Here is an 18909-nt window from a genome sequence, read left to right on the forward strand (position 1 = left end):
CTGTCTCTGACAGAATTACAATGTCATCGGCGAATCTCAAAGTTTTTATTTCTTCTCCATGGATTTTAATACCTACTCCAAATTTTTCTTTTGCTTCCTTTACTGCTTGCTCAATATACAGATTGAATAACATCGGGGAGAGGCTGCAACCCTGTCTTACTCCCTTCCCAACCACTGCTTCCCTTTCATGTCCCTCAACTCTTATAACTGCCATCTGGTTTCTGTACAAGTTGTAAATAGCCTTTCGCTCCCTATATTTTACCCTTGCCACCGTTAGAATTTGAAAGAGAGTATTCCAGTCAACATTGTCAAAAGCTTTCTCTAAGTCTACAAATGCTAGAAACGTAGGTTTGCCTTTCCTTAATCTTTCTTCTAAAGTAAGTAATAGTGCTCAAAAGTCATTATATATATATATATATATATATATATATATATATATATATATATATATATATATCAGTTCATGACATCCATCTCACAAATTTACTGTCTCTGATGGACACACGTCCACATCATCCGCTCTCAAAACTCCGCCATCTCTCCCCCCACATCCACCACTGCTGGCGGCTCACCTCCAACTGCGCAACGCTACGCGCCAACTGCCCAACACTACAATAGCGACTATTTCAACAATGCCCACCAGCCACAGACTGCACACAGCACAGCCAGTGATTTTCAACATAAAAACCTAAACAGCCTACTTACAAGTGATGATCCACCATACAGCTCTGACTTGACTCCCTCTGATTTTCATCTCTTTGCTCAACTGAAATGCTGGCTATGAGGACAACATTTTGGCACAAACAACGAACTGCAGACCGGCGTAGAGAATTGGCGGTAAACTCAGGTCCTAAGGTCATCAGTCCCTAAGATTACACACTACTTAACCTAAATTATCCTAAGGACAAACACACACACCCATGCCCGAGGGAGGACTCGAACCTCCGCTGGGAGCAGCGTCGCTTCCTTCCCTGACCGCCTGCGTCATGAAGATCTCCTATGATGAGTGTAAGGGAAAGTTGGTACCGTGCTGCGGTAAATGTCTAAGTCCGAGTGACGACGATGTAAAGAGGTAGCTTAGAGCTATAGCTAAATGTTAACATATATATATATATATATATATATATATATATATATATATATTCCTACGTCAGCACAGTGCTCAGCAGTCGAAGTCCCTAGCGCAATGCTGTTCGACATGGAGTTCAAATCACAGAGAAAAAAAGATTCCAGTCCCAGTTTTGGCTGGCAAGGGAAGCATGTAAGGAACATTAGCATGTAAGTCCCGTCTGTGGCCAGATTATTAAGGACTGAGGACAAATTCAGATTGGGGAAAGACTGAGAAAGGCATTCGGCTGGATTATTTTCACAGGAAATAGCCTGGAATTTGCCTTGGACGATTAACGGTAAGGGCAGGAAGCATAATTCTGGATGGCTGGTTGAGGATTTAAACCTTTGCGGCGTCTCAGTCGGTATGACATGATACGGAAAGATGGTGAGATTCGTTTCTTGATCAACATGCCTTCCGCAAATGTCATCCGGACACGCTTCGTGGTGTCTTCAAAAATGGTTCAAATGGCCCTAAGGACTATGGGACTTAACATCTGAGGTCATCAGTCCGCTACACATAGAACTACTTAAACCTAACTAACCTAGGACATCAGACACATTCATGCCCGAGGCAGGATTCTAACCAGCGACTGTAGCAGCAGCGCGGTTCCGGACTGAAGCGCCTAGAATCGCTCGGCCACAGCGGATGGCTATGGTGTCTTATCGAATAATATAGCACGTGGACGCGTTAATCTACAGAGGGTGGGCAGGTATATGGAAAGACCGCCGGAAATGTAGGCTTGAAAATAAATTCAGATGCCAGCCAAACCTGCAGATATCGCTGTTGTATTTGAATACGAACGGCACCGGTGCAGTGTCAGTCGTGGTCGGAACACTGTTCCGTGTGGTCGTGAGTGCATTATGTCGGAGCCAATCGAAATCGAAAGTTGGCAAATTTATGGCGCTCGTGTGGTAGGTGCTTTCGGAACCAAGGGATCCGAAGTGTTTAGTGTATCAAGAGGCACCTTATTGTGTATTCAATTAACATCCGCTGTTTCCTTGTATTCAGAAATTATTTTAAGCTCCCATCCAAGGAGAGTGTCTTTTGATCGTTTCCATTCAGGGTGTTTCTTGGAATTCAATATGTATGCCTTCGTCCTGGAGCTGGACCGCCGTCACGTTTCCAGGAACTCCAGCGGACTTCCCCACCGTACGGCCCTGACTGCCTGTCTTCCAGCAACCAGCCTGTTTTCCTCGCTGCAGCCAGTCGACGCGCAGTTAAACGCTGATTGGCGGCTCCACCACGCACTAGGCGCGCCCTCTCCTTTTCTGCTTGAGTTCCGTAAAGTCGTCGGCACACGGACCGTGCATCCGAACGTTGAGCGTGCCGAGTTTCTGGCGTCACAGCGTCGAATAGCACGTTCGGGAGTCTTTCCGAACGTGCAGAGCAACATCTGGCATGTCAGGTATTCTGAGCTTGCGTCTGAGCGTTGACCAATGGGAAGGCACAACGCGACCTACGTCACATGAACGCCGTCTCCCTTCAGTACAGAGTTGTGAGGCGCCATATTGGCATTCATTGCAAGCCTGTATGTATATATGCCGTTTCTGAGCACCAACAAACTGAGAATCACTGGAAAACCCGTTATTAGTTGTGTGATTCGTTCCAATAAATTAATGAGAAACATCATATTCATGGCAAAAGAATTATTGTAACGAGCGTATTGTGAGGGTAGGCTATTTGAAGGCAGCGACACACTGAAGATCCACCCAAAACGCATGGTTCTTCGTACAATTCGTTATAATTAAATTTCAATTAATAACATAACTATCTACGTTTAACGTTTTTAGCGAGGCGTAAAACAATGTTTTTAAAGTGTAACTGTCTGTTGTTGGTCTAGCGTAATGAGTAGAGTCTCTGGCCGATAATTAGTCTTTGTTGGGGCGGTGGTTCGCGTGCTAACACTCGCAAATTATTTTTCCTAACATTCGCGTTTTTATTTAGTTCTGATACTTTATTATTAGTTTAATATAAGTATATGCTATAATATTTGATGTTATGTAAATATAAGTTCACCTTTGTTTGAGGTGTGACTTTGTTCGATTGGCTTAATTACAGGACAGCTTGCGCTACTTGTATAAAGATATTTTGCTCCTTTTTATTTTACGCTTCGTAATTCACATGTTGCAAAGATTCTGCTACTGGGTAGGAACAGTGATCAAGTAAGACTGACCTTGGGTTTTTACTAAAATGTGGGAATGACGAAATAATGTTTACCTTATGCGGAGAAGTATTCCAAATTTGTACTGCACTGTTTGTAATGGAACTTTTATAAGTTCTTTTTCATGGTCGATGTAGGAAATGTGCGTTTTAATAGAGCTAACGTGGGAATTTTACGCGCGCGCTCGTTGAGTAAACAGTGTAATTTACGAACTAGAAACATCCCTCAACTGCCGCTGGAGTGCGTTGCGATCGCTTATACCACGTTGGGGCCCACGTACCGTATGCACAAGTCGCATCGTTCCTGAGCGTTCAGCAGTACGTTGAACTCGGCACGCTCAACGTTAACGTTCGACAGCATGTTCGACAGCACGCTTATGGAGCCAGAAGATAAAGTTGGCTGTTCATGTGCGCCTCGAAATTTCTGTTGACAGAGTCGAAGTTAGTTTCATATTCGGGTCACGAACGATGAGAGCAATGTAGGACTCTCCTATCGCTGTCTTGGACAAGGTACTAGCAGATGTAATTTGAGGTTCATTTCGTCCGAGCTATTACGAAGGGTCCACTGCGTATCTGTTTTGACTGCATCCCTAGCAGAAATCGCTAAAGCGCGCACGTGCGATGGCGCTTGACTTGGAAGTAGCCGCTATGGAATCCACTGGTTGAAGAAATTTTCATCGTTAGTATTTGGGCGGAAAGGGAGAAGAGGTTGTGGCATTCAGTTCCTGATCACCACATTTTGTGCCCATGTTCTGTACGAAACTCGAAACCTCTCCAAGTGCGTACTGAATTGAGAGCATGTGACACTGTTGGTGATGATCCGTTTGTCAGACGTGGACGTTAAGCCTCTCTTTCCCCTTCGTGTTATTCTAGAAGAGTAGGCTTTGTGCCACCAACCGGTTTCCTCCTCTCATTGTCACACAACACTAACCCATTACAATCACCTCATTTCTTTCTGTCCAGAGATGCTGCATCTCTCCTATCGCGTTCTCGCCCATTTCACTCTTCTTAGCCTCCACGCATTTCTCAGTTTCTAAATACACACCAGCCTGATTTCTTAAACATACGAAATGAGATGCTCCACCACAGAATCGGCGAAGCAAGGATTATGTGGAAAACGTTAAACAGAAGAAGCGACAGGATGGGGGTTAAGACATCAGAAAGTAATTTCCACGGTACTAGGTGGAGAATTAGAGGCCAAAAATTCTAAGGGAAGACGAGTTTGGAACATACGCAAGACATAATTGGGAACTTTGGGTGTAGGTGATATTCTGATTTGAAAACATTGTAGGAGATGAAAAAGTGGCGATCAGAATGAAACCAGTCACAAGACTGAATACCTGCCCCCACCCCTCCCTCGCCGAAAAGAAAACAAAGAGAGAGAGAGAGAGAGTAATGATTTATCAGTCTACAAGGTAACCTCATCACGAAAATTACAAGCAACAGTCATTGCTTAAATGTACGTGACATTTTTAATATCTCAGATCGCGAAGATGGAAAGTCAGTGACATTATAATCAATATATGATTATTCTAACGCCACAACCTATGGAAACAGCTTTCAAGAACGATCGGCGGAGTGTCCAGCAACTGCAACAGTTCAATGAATGATCATAGACAAACGTTTGCAAGAAAATATTATATCTATTTTTAGTTGTATAGTCACGTAGCTTTGTTGAGGGAAAAGGTATATGTTCGGTACACTTCGAATGTACTTATATCGTTTACAAATGTATAAATTATAAGAACCTTTCATCAGAGTAAAAACTGACAAAGATGATATAACTGTAGAAGTAATGAAACGGCTATTTTATGTATTAGAAAACCCGTGCTTGTAGACTCCTGATTCGAAGCACTGCGTTAGAATTCAAACTGCCACGTTTAAAAAAAATTCAGTGTGTGTCTGTGTGTGCACAAGCATATATGTGTGTGTGTGTGTGTGTGTGTGTGTGTGTGTGTGTGTGTGTGACAGAGAGAGAGAGAGAGAGAGAGAGAGACAGAGAGAGAGAGAGAGAGAGACAGACAGACAGACAGAGAGAGAGAATTTGAAACTATAGGAGGTGGTGAGGTGCACATATCCATTTAACGTTATGTTTTTTTAGTGATAAAATACATATAACACAGATACAGTTTCAAACAGCACAAGAATTTAAAAAATAATCGGGGTCTTTGTATCTGTTCGAATCGTTAAACTTCCAAAGTGTATCATAATATATCATTAGTTGTATCCAAGTCAGTTCTCTCAGGGATCAACAAACAACAGCCAGACACAAGTTGTACTTTCAAGGGAGTAAACGTGCTACGTACCGCTGTGGACAGCAGCCTCTGGCTACTGTCCACAGCCGTAAGCGACATACGTAGCTCTCTTTGGGATATTATGTCTTGTAACAGGACGCAGAGATTACGCAGCTGCGCACAGGAATGTTATAACGCCTCGGACGCCGAGCGTGTTTAGACCTAGCAAGTGGCTTTATTGTGTTTTGACGATATGTCTTCTGTCTGTATGTTCGCAGAAAACCGCAGAATTCCATCGAGAAAGGCAACAGCTCGTCATGCTGAGCTAGGGCAACGCACCTCCAAGGTAAGCTGCTTCCCACTCTACCTCGTAGCTAACTTTCAAAGAAAATCGCCTCACTAATGACTAACAACAAATGGTCTAGACGATATCATTTCCTTACGTACAGGGAACTAAAATCTAAGATGTCTTTCAAGTAATAAAGACATTGAATCGTAACACGGTGTATGAATAAAAACGCCGACCCCCACAATTTTTTCGTGTTTTATTAACTCACACGATGCATTTCGAATCCTATGGGTCAGTCTTCAGATACAAATCGTTAACACGAAATTTACTTTTACTCTTGAGTAAGCTGAAATGCATGTTTCTGTTTTGAGAAAGTTAAATACTATGTTTTGTATTTCGTGAATCAAATGCGGAAAAAAAACAAGGAACAGTGGGAAAACAGTGAAAAATTTACCGTACAAACAAGGACGAACATTTTTAACCTTGTGAGATCCGTAGACGTTGGTTCATTCGTTCTATTGTCGTATATCACGTCATTCAAGGCGCACATTTGTTTACACATTTCAGTTTTCTTTTTTTTCTTTTTTTTAAAAAAAAAAATAGTTCGCACTTGTACTGTACTTCAACATGTTATGATCGAAGACGAAGTTTATCACTTAGTGTCACAGACACGGTCAGAGGTCTGAATATTAAGAAGTTGACCTATGGAAGGACTAAATTTAAAATAAGACTTTTAAATTACTAAAATAACTATGGCTAATAAAATATTTCTGTTCATTTGACATAGATTCAAGCTTTTTGATTTTGTGATGGTATATTTCGAGTTGCTCTAGTAGATTTAGGGTCTTAATATTGGCTTCATTGTGTAGCATCACCAAATTATTTTCTATCCTGTTAATAATATATTTGGTTTTTAGCATATGCTAGGCAATAACTGATTTTTCAAAGTGTTTGAGTCTGAAAAGCATTCACGTGTTCTTGGAAACGGGTTTAGAAATTTCTGCCTGTATACCTACATATTAGTTAGGACATCTGGGGCATGATACTTTAAACACTCCACTGCTGCTGTATTTTGGTTACCTTATTTTATGCTGTGGTCTAATAAGTGTCCTGACTTACGATTAGCGGAGAATACAGTTGTTACATTGTTTTTTGAATAGGTTTGCACTGAATAAACCGACGTATGCTGACCTCAAAAGGTTAAAAATGCTCGTCTTTGTTTGTTCGGTAAATTTTTCACTGTTTTTCCACTGTTTCTCGCTTATCGCACCCATTTGATGCACGAAATACAATACCTAACATCTATCTTTCTCATAACAGGAACACGCATTTCACCTCACTGAAGAGCAAAAGTAATTTACGTATTAGACGCTTTGTACCTGACAATGGACCCGCAAAGCCCGAAGCGCAACCTGTAATTTTAAAAAAAAAAAATAAAATAAAAAATAAAAAAACACACGAAAAGTTATGAATGAAGGCGTTTTCATTCACACTTCCTGTGTATTGAATACAGTCACATTCACAGCTTGAAAATATGGATAAAACTGAATTAAATCGAAAACTTTGAGACTAAAGCGGTTGCTAACACAGTCTCTCTAACTGTTAGTCACCATCTCGTATTTTTTAGAGTTTTTAGATATGTATTCCAGCGCTATAGAACTCGAAAATTGTTTGTAATATTGCTCCATAGGTTTTGATACACTGATTGCTGCGTTTGTCTCTCTGGTGACGCAAATTGAAACTGATCACAAGTGGTATTCAAGTAACATAAGTGACGTCACATCGAGCACCCCATACTGTATTATCTTGCATGTAGGTCACCAGTCTTGATTTGCTACCACCCAGAACGTCTTCCTGCCTTGTCCTAATCCTCTCATCTGTAAATGTCTACAACATCTAACTAACACTCTTACCTGTTATCTTTTATTCCAGAGAATTTTTTTTTTTCATTCATCTCTTGTCATCGGTTTTTGTCTGTTCGATATCGATACCGACGATCTAAAGCTTCATCTTCAAGCACTTAATCTCAGCTGGATGAAATTTCCAGTCCTCTAATAACCACGCCACATTATGCTGGATAATAATAACCGAATACACAATCTCGATTACCAAACTCGAGTCCCGTAGATGAAGCCTTAGACATTCTTAAGCAATAAAGAGTAGGCAAATGTCAGTAAACGTAGTTGACTGAGGACAGGAACAATTTATTCTCCAGACTAAAATATTAAACAATTAACGTACACAGTTTCCAGAAGTCAGGAAACAACCACTGCCACTACAAATTATCCCTGCTATTGCTCCTTGTAGTAACAAGTTAACTACTCCTTGTTGCTATGCCTTCGCAGCAACCTACCATTCGGCAGTTAACGGTTTCCTATGGATATCTTTGGCAATCTGTCCTTTCTAATGACTCTTCATTTCGCATTTAACTTGTCCACTTAACTTTTAATATCATTAGAATATAATAATGTTTGGTATTAATATTATTATTTCTGTGGCACGTGTTTTATACCAGTTATGATTTAACTAATTCTGTTGGTATTCCATGTCATATACATTATATTGTAACTTTATTCTCTGTGTTGTCGGATCAGACAAAAAGTCAAACAGAAATGAGTCGAGTAAAAGGGGCAGACAAATGAAAGCCGAGCTCCGGCCACAACAGGACAATGGAATCGTTCCATTTAAAATTAATCACCACACGCGTTAAGACATTCATCCTAGAAGGAAACGAGTCTATCAGTTCCTATTTCTAGAGCGTGGTCTGCCGCTGACGGATCCACAACCGCATCCCTTCCGACTGAAACCAACATACACGCATGTCCTTCTTCAGGTGGAAAAAAAAAGTGAAAACCACACGGTAAAGTATTGGGGCTGTATGGAGCATGTTGCAGTGTTTCTCAACACTCGCACGTATCCTTCGTGCGATTGGCAGTGTGTGGGCGGGCGCTATCGTGAAACGGTATGATTCCGTCCAACAGCATTCCTGGGCGTTTTCGCTTTAAGACACGTCGCAGTTTCTGCAAAGTGTCTCCATAGCGCTGCACACCGACTGTTGTTCCACGCTCGAGGAACTCGATGAGGAGAAAGCCCCTGCAGTCGAACGAGAACATGATATGACCTTACCGGAGCTTCTCTGGCGGGGGAGATGTGGAATGTTTCCACTGTTGGCTTAAAAGTTTGTTCCCTGGCTGTTCAAAATGCTGGTGCCGGCCAATGTGACCGAGCGGTTCTAGGCGCTTCAGTCTGGAACCGCGCGACCGCTACGGCCACAGATTCGAATCCTGCCTTGGGCATGGATGTGTGTGATGTCCTTAGGTTAGCTAAATTTAAGTAGTCCTAAGTTCTAGGGGACTGATGACCTCAGATGTTAAGTCCCATAGTGCTCAGAGCCACTTTGAAACTTTTTCTTTTTTTTTTGTTGAAAATGCTGTCGGGTGGAATCGTCCTGTTGCGCTATAAAGCCCGCCCCCCACGCAGCCAGTCAGATAGCAACACTTCAGCAATTTGGTTGGGGACTCTGCAACATCCTTCGTACAGCCCGAATCTTTCACCTGTGATTTTCAATTCTTTGGCGACCTGAAGAAAATCACACGTGGAAGTAGGTTTGAGCCGGACGAGGAAGTGCAAGAATGGCTATGGTTGTGGATTCGCCAGCGACTGAGCGCCTTCTACGAAGCAGGAATTGTTCGTCTCGTTTCCGAATGGGATTATTGTCATAACAAGCTTGGTGATTACTTTTGAATGTAATCATTCCATGGTCCCGTTGTGGCACGTGTTGGGTTTTCATTTGACTGCCCTTCATAAATATGGAGCCACATTTGTGGGAAAATACATCCCATTGTTCAGTTTCCCACACCATCCGTACAAACACTTTTCTCTCGACGTCACGCTTTTTGTGAGTTATTGTCACGACCGAACTCAGAGTCGGGAAGTAATTTTGCACGCGGTGAAGTGTTACCACACCATTACAGCCACGAGCCGACGCGGGAGAGGAACCTAGAAGAATTTCGCAGTACGTTCGGCGACAAGGTGAAGGCAAAGTCGCGGGCAGGCTGCCAGGAAAAGCCGCGGAAAGCGGCGGCCGCGGTGAGAAAACAGGAAAGCTCGACCGGCCGGCAGCGACATCTGATAGCCGCGTCTAGACTGTTCCTCGGCAGATCCGCTGCTGCCCCCCTGTCTGCCACTTCTGATGGCCGCTCTCCACTGTTTGGCCCTCACGTCCACCAACGTGTGCTGCTTACTCATTGCTCTGTCCCTATTAACCGTGTTCTGCAAAGAGGATATCCGCGGATCGCACCTCAGAAACAATAAAATCCTTAGTAAATCGCGTTTTGTATTTCAGAACAGTTTCAAAATGGCTCTGAGCACTATGGGACTTAACTTCTGAGGTCATCAGTCCCCTAGAACTTAGAACTACTTAAACCTAATTAACCTAAGGACATCACACACACCCATGCCCGAGGCAGGATTCGAACCTGCGACCGTAGCGCCTGTAGCGCCTAGAACCGCTCGGCCACCTCGGCCGGCAGAACAGTTTCTCAACTGAAAATATTACTTACACGTACACTCACCACACTTTTAGGAATTAAATAATAAAATAGCACCGGCTGGTATTTTCTGCAGCCTATCTAAGGCATCTGACTGTATCACAATGTTCTAGATAAACTGAGGTTGTATGCAATTGATGGTATAGCCAACCAATGGACAACGTCATATCTAACCAAAAGAATGCAGACAATTGTAATTAGTAATTAGCCCGGGGACGTAATTCCGACTAGGGAGATATCATGTATGGCATTCCTCAAGGGTCAGTGTTAGGTCAGCTACTGTCCCTTATCTATGTAATAGATCTTCCATGTAATATACACTGAAGAGCTAAAGAAATGGTACACCTGCCTAATATCGTATAGGGCCCCCACGAGCGCGCCGAAGTGCCGCAACATGACGTGGTATGGACTCTGAAGTAGTGTTGAAGGGAATTAACATCATGAATCCTGCGGGGCTGTCTATAAATCCATGACAGTAGGAGGGAGTGGGGATCTCTTCTGAACAGCGCGATGAAAGGCATTGCAGATATGCTCAATAATGTGTGTGGCCAGCGGAAGTGTTTAAATTCAGAAGAGTTTTCCTGGAGACACTCTGTAACAAATCTGGACGTGGGGGGTGTGTCGCATTGTTCTGCTGGAATGGCCCAAGTCCGTCGGAATGCACAATGGACATGAATGGATGCAGGTGATCAGACAGCATGCATAGTACGTCACCTGTCAGAGTCGTATCTAGACGTATCAGGGGTCCCATATCACTCCAACTGCACACGCCCCACACCATTACAGAGCCTCCAACAGCTTGAACAGACCCCTGCTGAAATGCAGGGTCCATGGATTCATTAGAACGTCTCCATAACCGTAAACGTCCATCCGCTCGATACAATTTGAAACAAGACGCGTCCGACCGAGCAATATGTTACCAGTCACGAACAGTTCAATGTCGGTGTTGACGGGGCCAAGAGAGTAGTAAAGCTTTGTGTCGTGCAGTCATCACACGAGTGGGCCTTCGGCTCCGAAAGTCCATGTCGATGATATTTCGTTCAATGGTTCGCACGCCGCCACATGTTGATGGTCGAGCATTGAAATCTGCAGCAGTTTACGGAAGGGTTGCACTTCTGCCACTTTGAACGATTTTCTTCAGTCGTCGTTGGTCCCGTTTTTGCAGGATGTTTTTACCGGCAGCAGCAATGTTGAAGATTTGACGTTTTACCAAATTCCTGATATTCACGGTACAATCGTGAAATGGTTGTACGGGAAAATCCCCGCTTCATCGCTGCCTCGGAGATGCTGTGTCGCATCGCTCGCGCTATAACGCCAAGTTCAAACTCACTTAAAGCATGATAACCTGCCATTGTAGCAGCAGTAACAGATCTAACAACTGCGCCAGATACTTCTTGTCTGATATAGGTGTTGCCGACCGCAGCTCCTTATTCTGTCTGTTTACATATCTCTGTATTTGAATACGCATGCCTATACCAGTTTCTTTGGCGCTTTAGTACCCACCAAGGAGAATGACTTCTTTTTGCGGATGAAGCATACACACAACAACAATAGAAATGGTAAACAATATTCTTAAATGTATCATTGTCTGGTTTTCTACAAATGATCTCTCTCAATTTAAAAAAATACAAAATATTCAGTTCTGTATGTCTAGAAGTACTTCACTAGTAATAAGGGTAACACATGATGAGGAAATAATGAAAAGCATCGAAACTTCAAGATTCTTAGGTGTCCATATTGATGAGAATTTAAATTGGAAAAAACACTTTTGGAACTTCAAAATAACTTAGTTTAACCACATTTAGGGGACTGATGACCTCAGCAGTTAAGTCCCATAGTGCTCGGAGCCATTTGAACCAATTTTTAACCACATTTGCACGTAGAATCATTGCAAATCTTGGAGAGAGGAAAATCAGAAAGTTGACATATTTTGGATATTTTCGTTCAACAACATGACATGGATTAATGTTCTGGGGTAACTCATCTTTAAGAAAGACGTTTTCATTGCTCAAAGAAGTGCTGTAAGAATAGTACGTGGTGCTTACCCACGATCATCTTGTAGATATCTCTTTAAGAAGGTGGGCAATCTGACTACTGCTTTCCAGCATATTTATTCCCTCATGAAGTTTGTTGTCAACAATCCATTGCGGTTCAAGAGGATCAATTATATGGATAATTTCAATTCCAGAAGCAAAAAAGAACATTCATTGCTCCACCATAAGGGTGTCTTTACCACAAGAATGAGCTGCACGATGCCCGCAACTGAAATTTGGATCACTTAACCAGTGATACAAAATGCCTGACCGACAGTAAAGTAAAATTTGAAAACTAAATGAAAAAGTTCTCCTTGACAATTATTCCTATTCTGTAAAAGAATTTATATTAATCTCGTCCTCCGATGTGGTTCAAATGATTTTGAAACAGAGATTTCGCTGAAGATCCAAGTTTAATCTTTGAACTACAAACTTCAAAAGTCAAAACAGTAAATAGCAGCAGCAATATTGCCAACTGTATACCCCTGGCGGTCGGGAGACGTAGCTGTTTCTTCAGCTGCCTCAGTCTACCAGAGGACCGCAACCATTTCACAAAACACGCAATACACTCATAAACTGCGAAAGCAACAAGTCAGTAAATACAGAGCAGCTATATGGTTTCATCCGTCCAGTGGAAAGAGGGCTTTGGCTTTTCGTGTATATGCATACAAATGTAGCACGAGTAAGCACGGAAGCAAGTTACGTGTTTAGTCAGCACACAACAGCGCCGTAGGAAGTCCAGTGTCCTTCTGGCGAGCTAACTAGCCGAGGGCACTGAACCCCGACCTTCCTTAGCCCGTGTTTGTTAATTCGTCAGCTTTAACGCCTGCCGCGTTGGGCAACGCTCCGTCTCTGATGACTGCCGTGCGGGCGATGTCGTAAACACTTCAGGTGCCCTGGAGTGGACACCGGGAAGTCCGAAAACAAATAACATGTTATCTACGTTGAGCGCGCACAACAGCACATTTTCCACAAGCTGATTCTGAGAGAGAACTTTCCGTCTATGTATACTATGAATTTCCTTAGAACCACAGAGTTCAAATGAAGGTGTGGTTACTACAAGCGGAAATAAAAAATGTTTAAATGAATATAGCCATAGCTTGGCTATTTCAACGATTAACTGTATTGTAGAGTATAAATGTTTTGAGTATTCTATAGTTATCTTCCGTGAAGCTACATATTTACTGCCATACATTCAAAGACTGCCTCCAGTGACATATATTTCGTTATTTCCTGCAGGGAGGGGAGGGGGGGGGGTTCAAAATGAACTAGACCGGAAAATATAAAAGGCAATCAAAAAGTTTCCGGTCGAAAACCGTGCAGTCCAGAATCTGTATGCCAATCAGGCAGTGAGGCAGTCATCCCACCGAGAAACTAGGTTGAAAATACAAGTTTGGTGAAGCACCCTGTCCTGCTGCATGAAGAAGTCCGTAAATGCCTGCTGCAAGACCTCGTCCGACAGGAATTGTTGGCCCTACAAGGCGTTTTTTAAGTGACAGAAGGCGTGATAATCGTATGGGAAGAGATGAAGTCGAATGCTCGAACGTCTCTCACTTGTGTTGACGTAACATCTGCTTGACGATATTTGAGTTACGGAGACGTGCGTTACCTGAAGTAGCAGCTCGGTAGTTTTCAACGGACGTGCTGCCACATACACATTTTCATCCTCTGATGGACGTGTATCGGTGTCTGTCCTTCGGCAGCCATATTTCGACGCGTCTGGTAATAACGTCGCCATTGTTCACGTTCCCGCAATTATCGCACGAATCTCGTAAAGACACCAAGGCCACACTAATCCCTTGCTTACATGTCAGTGCCTTATACACCCGCATCGGAGTCGTGCTACGTTGCATATACGTCTGCCACCAAACGAATCGTTTTTGACCGCCCCTTACATTTCATACAGTTTAAGATAGGCAACCCAGCTTACATCATGCACCGCAGATGCAGAAGACTTAAGTTGGGTTGCCTCTCTTGAGGTGCATGAAATATTGTCTGGGCCAGTTTTATTTTATCCATATAGTATAAGTTGACATCCATGCTTCCCCTAAACCACTTGACAAGAAAGGAAGAAAGATCAGGCTTTAACAACTCATTGGCTAGAGATGGAACACGAGCTCGGAATGGAACAACAGAGCGGCCATGCCCGTCTCAAATGAAAAATTCCAGTATTTTCCCTAAGCGATTTAGAGAAAGCACAAGAAGTCTACATGGGCAGACAAGGAATTGAACTACCATCGTCCCAAATATTTCAGTGCTTTGCCCCTGCGTCATCTCGTTCGGCATAAAATCATGTCTAGAAATTACCAGAATTGTTCCTTTTCATAGGGAAAAGCCAATTACCTTTCCTCATTTACGACCAATCATAGCTTGTGATCCACCAATAACGACTTAAATGTCAATGGGCGTTAAATTTAATGTATCTACAAGTTTTTTACACGTTTGTAAAATGCACATTTTGACTTGGAGATAGAGAATTAGTCCAGATTCCGTGAATGCAGAATGTGCAGTTTCAAGGTGTACGTAAACACGAGTCACAGTCAACAGCGTTACTCGGTCCAAGTTGCTCTGTGGGGGGACTTGGAATTTAATCCAGGACATTGCAACAAGGCTTGAAGATCAGGAACTTCACGCTACCAGCTCACCTCAACTTGCTGGCCAAACGCTGGCAAATTTATTCTATGACCAGAATTCGAACAGACTACCTCCGAGGCAAGCGCCATCAAGAAAGGCGTCCGTTAGCGATCACGGCTGCAATGGCTGTTACCGTGAGGAGGAATAGTAGATCGAGCAAGGTAGCTGGATACGGTCTTCATTTTGTTGAGCCCAGTACATGTAAAATAGTTAAAATTTTGTACTAGTGTGTGTAACATGTCTTGCTATAGCACACAGGTCTTACCTCCCAAGTTCTATTATTCCCTCCAGATCCTTGAATGCCATGCACTGGGCCTCGCCAGCCTCGTGGGATAGCTGTGCGGTCTCGGGCGCCTTGCCATGGTTCGTGCGGCTGCCCCCGTCGGAGGTTCGAGTCCTCCCTTTGGCATGGGCGTGTGTGTTGTCCTTAGCGTAATATAGTTTAAGTAAGATTAAGTAGTGCGTAAGCTTAGGGACCGATGACCTCAGCAGTTTGTTCCCATAGGAACTTACCACCACCACTCTGCCTCACTTTCCGCACCGCATCCGATTGTCTTCCTCCACACGGATCCTTTACCAAATCATCAAATTCCCACCTCTCCTCACTCGTACTGAGCACCTCCAAACAACTTACACCATCCACAGCCTCGACTCTAATATCCTATAGTTTCCCTTCTACTTTCCAACTCTAGTATGCTGCCGCCCCTCTACCAATATATCCCACCAGCCCTGTACCTACACACCCTCCACATACTCTGTCAAAGAAACTTCAACAGTCTCCCCCTCCCAGCTCATGAACTCAATCCAGACATTTACCCATCCTACCAACTTTAAACCCACCCCAGCTGTTCCATTTGGTCAGGGTTCCCTGTCCCTCCCTTCGCTATATTTTTCCTATTGCCTTTTTTCGTCCTTCTACCCTTCTTTCCTAGCCCCTTTTCCTCATAAAATTTTGTCCTCACTGGTACACCTTCTAGTCCATCCCGTCTTGTATCCCAACAGCCACTCCTACCCCATCTTTGCATCCACACCTGTCCATCCATGTTCAACCTTCTTTCTTCTACCTGCCTCGAAGACCAACCTTTATCCCTTTAAGAATAATATACCGTCCCCAAGGCGGGTCCTTCCAGTTTTAGTGCCAGCGAGGTGCGTCTTTCTAACATCAGCATTATGCATCATAATTTGTCAAATGTACGTTTATTGCGTTTTTCTTTATACCTTTTATTACTTTTGTAAACCCTCGTCGCCAATTTTTGTAAAGGCCTCGTCGCTACAGGTGTGGAGGCCGGGTTACCACTGTTACAGTAGACCGTGTTTGTGAGTTCGTGAAACGGCTTCTAGTGCAATACACCGCTAAGACAATTTTTTCCTGCAACTATTACACAGCTGTGAGTTTGTGAAACGGCTTCTAGTGCAGTACACCGCTAAGACAATTTTTTCCTGCCACTATTACACAGCTGTGCACCAGGGTCAGGTAACAGGATAGGAGAACGAAGGTTCTAAAACACTCCAACAAATTAGTAACAAAGTCACACAAATGAGTTAAAAAGGTTTACTTATCTTTGCGACTTGTTGAACGATTAAGTCTACAACTCTGCACGTAAAGTAACACAGAACAGACCCTCAATGGCTGAGAGCAAATAATCGTAGGTAAACTTCTCAGTACATAGCAAATGCAGTTTACAGCTACTGTCTGTTCACGTCTAAGAGTTCACTAAACGACGTTCCCTGTCTGAGTCAGCCCTGGACGATGATTTGTAACCAAGTGAGTGAGAGCTGCCCTTCTATCTTCCGAGTAGACTTCTGCCCGTTGTCGTCTGGTCATTGGCGGATTGTACTCGGCCGGCAATTGACCGAGGCGAGGTCGATTTCATCCTTAGCGCCACACGTGACCCAAGTGGTGAGTCTCTATGGCACCGGCACCAGCTCGCACCTTTGCGCCTGTGGTGCTTTTTCCCTGACTGTGCCTTGTTCGATCGCCGGTCCTTGTGACCGAGTGGTTCTAGGCGCTACAGTCCGGAGCCGCGCGACCGCTCCGGTCGCAGGTTCGAATCCTGCCTCGGGCATGGATGTGTGTGATGTCCTTAGGTTAGCTAGGTTTAAGTAGTTCTAACAAGGGAACCTCCCCATCGCACCCCCCTCAGATTTAGTTATAAGTTGGCACAGTGGATAGGCCTTGAAAAACTGAACACAGATCAATCGAGAAAACAGGAAGAAGTTGTGTGGAACCATGAAAAAAATAAGCAAAATATACAAACTGTGTAGTCCATGTTTAAGATATGCAACATTATGGAGAGCACTGGCTCAGTAGCGCCGTGGTCTTGTGGTTAGCGTGAGCAGCTGTGGTGCTAGAGGTGCTTGGTTCGAATCTTCCCTCGAGTGAAAATTTTAATTTTTTGTTTTCAGACAATTATCGAAGTTCGGGCACACACACACAATCAACTTCGCTCTCCAAAATTCCAGGACATGTTCAGATTTGCTTGGACATATGCAGGATTTGACGGTCTACACACGGAAAAAATTGAAAACGTTAAAAACGTATGTTTTGGCAGAGCACAGGGAAAACAGTGACTGTGAAACTGTTGCATTCATTTGTTGCAGTTTATGTGACAAAATCTTATGTTTTCATCACTTTTTTGGAAGTGATTATCACATCCACAAGAAAACCTAAATCGGGCAAGGTAGAAGAATCTTTTAACCAATTCGCCAAGTGTACAAGTTAGGTTGGTCGACAACATATTCCTGTCATGTGACGCACATGCCGTCACCAGTGTCGTATAGAATATATCAGACGTGTTTTCCTGTGGAGGAATCCGTTTACCTATGACCTTGCGATCAAATGTTTGCGGTTCCCATTGGAGAGGCACGTCCTTTCGTCTACTAATCGCACGGTTTTGCGGTGCGGTCGCAAAACACAGATACTTAACTTATTACAGTGAACAGAGACGTCAATGAACGAACGGACAGATCATAACTGCGAAAATAAAGAAATTTAACTTTTCACTCGAGGGAGGACTTGAACCAAGGACCTCTCGTTCAACAGCTGCTCACGCTAACCACGGGACCACGGCGCTCCTGATCTCACACTCTCCTTGACGTTGCCTATTGTGCACATAGACTACTCAGTTTGTATATTTTGCTTATTTTTTCATAGTTCCACACAACGTCTTCCTGTTTTCTTGATTGATCTGTGTTCAGTTTTTCAAGGCCTATCCACTGTGCCAACTTATAACTAGATCTGAGGGGGGTTCGATGGGGAGGTTCCCTTGTAAGTTCTAGGGGAGTGATGAGCTCAGCAGTTAAGTCCCATAGTGCTCAGAGCCATTTGAACCTTGTTCGATCGACACAGCAATTACAAATTTTATTTTAATTAAAAGCGAAGGAACTCATGTTTGTTACACAGAAAAATTTCCGTTTCATTCCCACCTTTAAAGTTTTTTTTCAGTTCACTCTAAATATCTCGCCTTTCTGTTCATTATTTTTTTGATCTCATTTAGAGTTAGTTGTCGTTTGGCTGAAGAGCGAGTTGACTGTACAGGGTTATTAGAAATGATTGAAGCGATTTCACAGCTCTACAATAACTTTATTATTTGAGATATTTTCACAATGCTTTGCACACACATACAAAAACTCAAAAAGTTTTTTTAGGCATTCACAAATGTTCGATATGTGCCCCTTTAGTGATTCGGCAGACATCAAGCCGATAATCAAGTTCCTCCCACACTCGGCGCAGCATGTCCCCATCAATGAGTTCGAAAGCATCGTTGATGCGAGCTCGCAGTTCTGGCACGTTTCTTGGTAGAGGAGGTTTAAACACTGAATCTTTCACATAACCCCACAGAAAGAAATCGCATGGGATTAAGTCGGGAGAGCGTGGAGGCCATGACATGAATTGCTG

The 18909-nt window shown here is 43.3% G+C and overlaps 1 protein-coding gene across 1 annotated transcript in view; it reads left to right on the forward strand.

The window, feature by feature from the left end:
- LOC124802990 (protein Tob1-like) overlaps positions 1 to 18909 on the forward strand; it is a 166496-nt gene that overhangs the window by 73410 nt on the left and 74177 nt on the right. The window contains exon 2 of the mRNA XM_047264095.1: positions 5784 to 5851. The gene's annotated coding sequence lies outside the window, so the exon portion shown is untranslated. The remainder of the gene's footprint in view (positions 1 to 5783; positions 5852 to 18909) is intronic.

The sequence above is a fragment of the Schistocerca piceifrons genome, chromosome 1, assembly GCF_021461385.2.
Source record: "Schistocerca piceifrons isolate TAMUIC-IGC-003096 chromosome 1, iqSchPice1.1, whole genome shotgun sequence".
NCBI lineage: Eukaryota > Metazoa > Arthropoda > Insecta > Orthoptera > Acrididae > Schistocerca > Schistocerca piceifrons.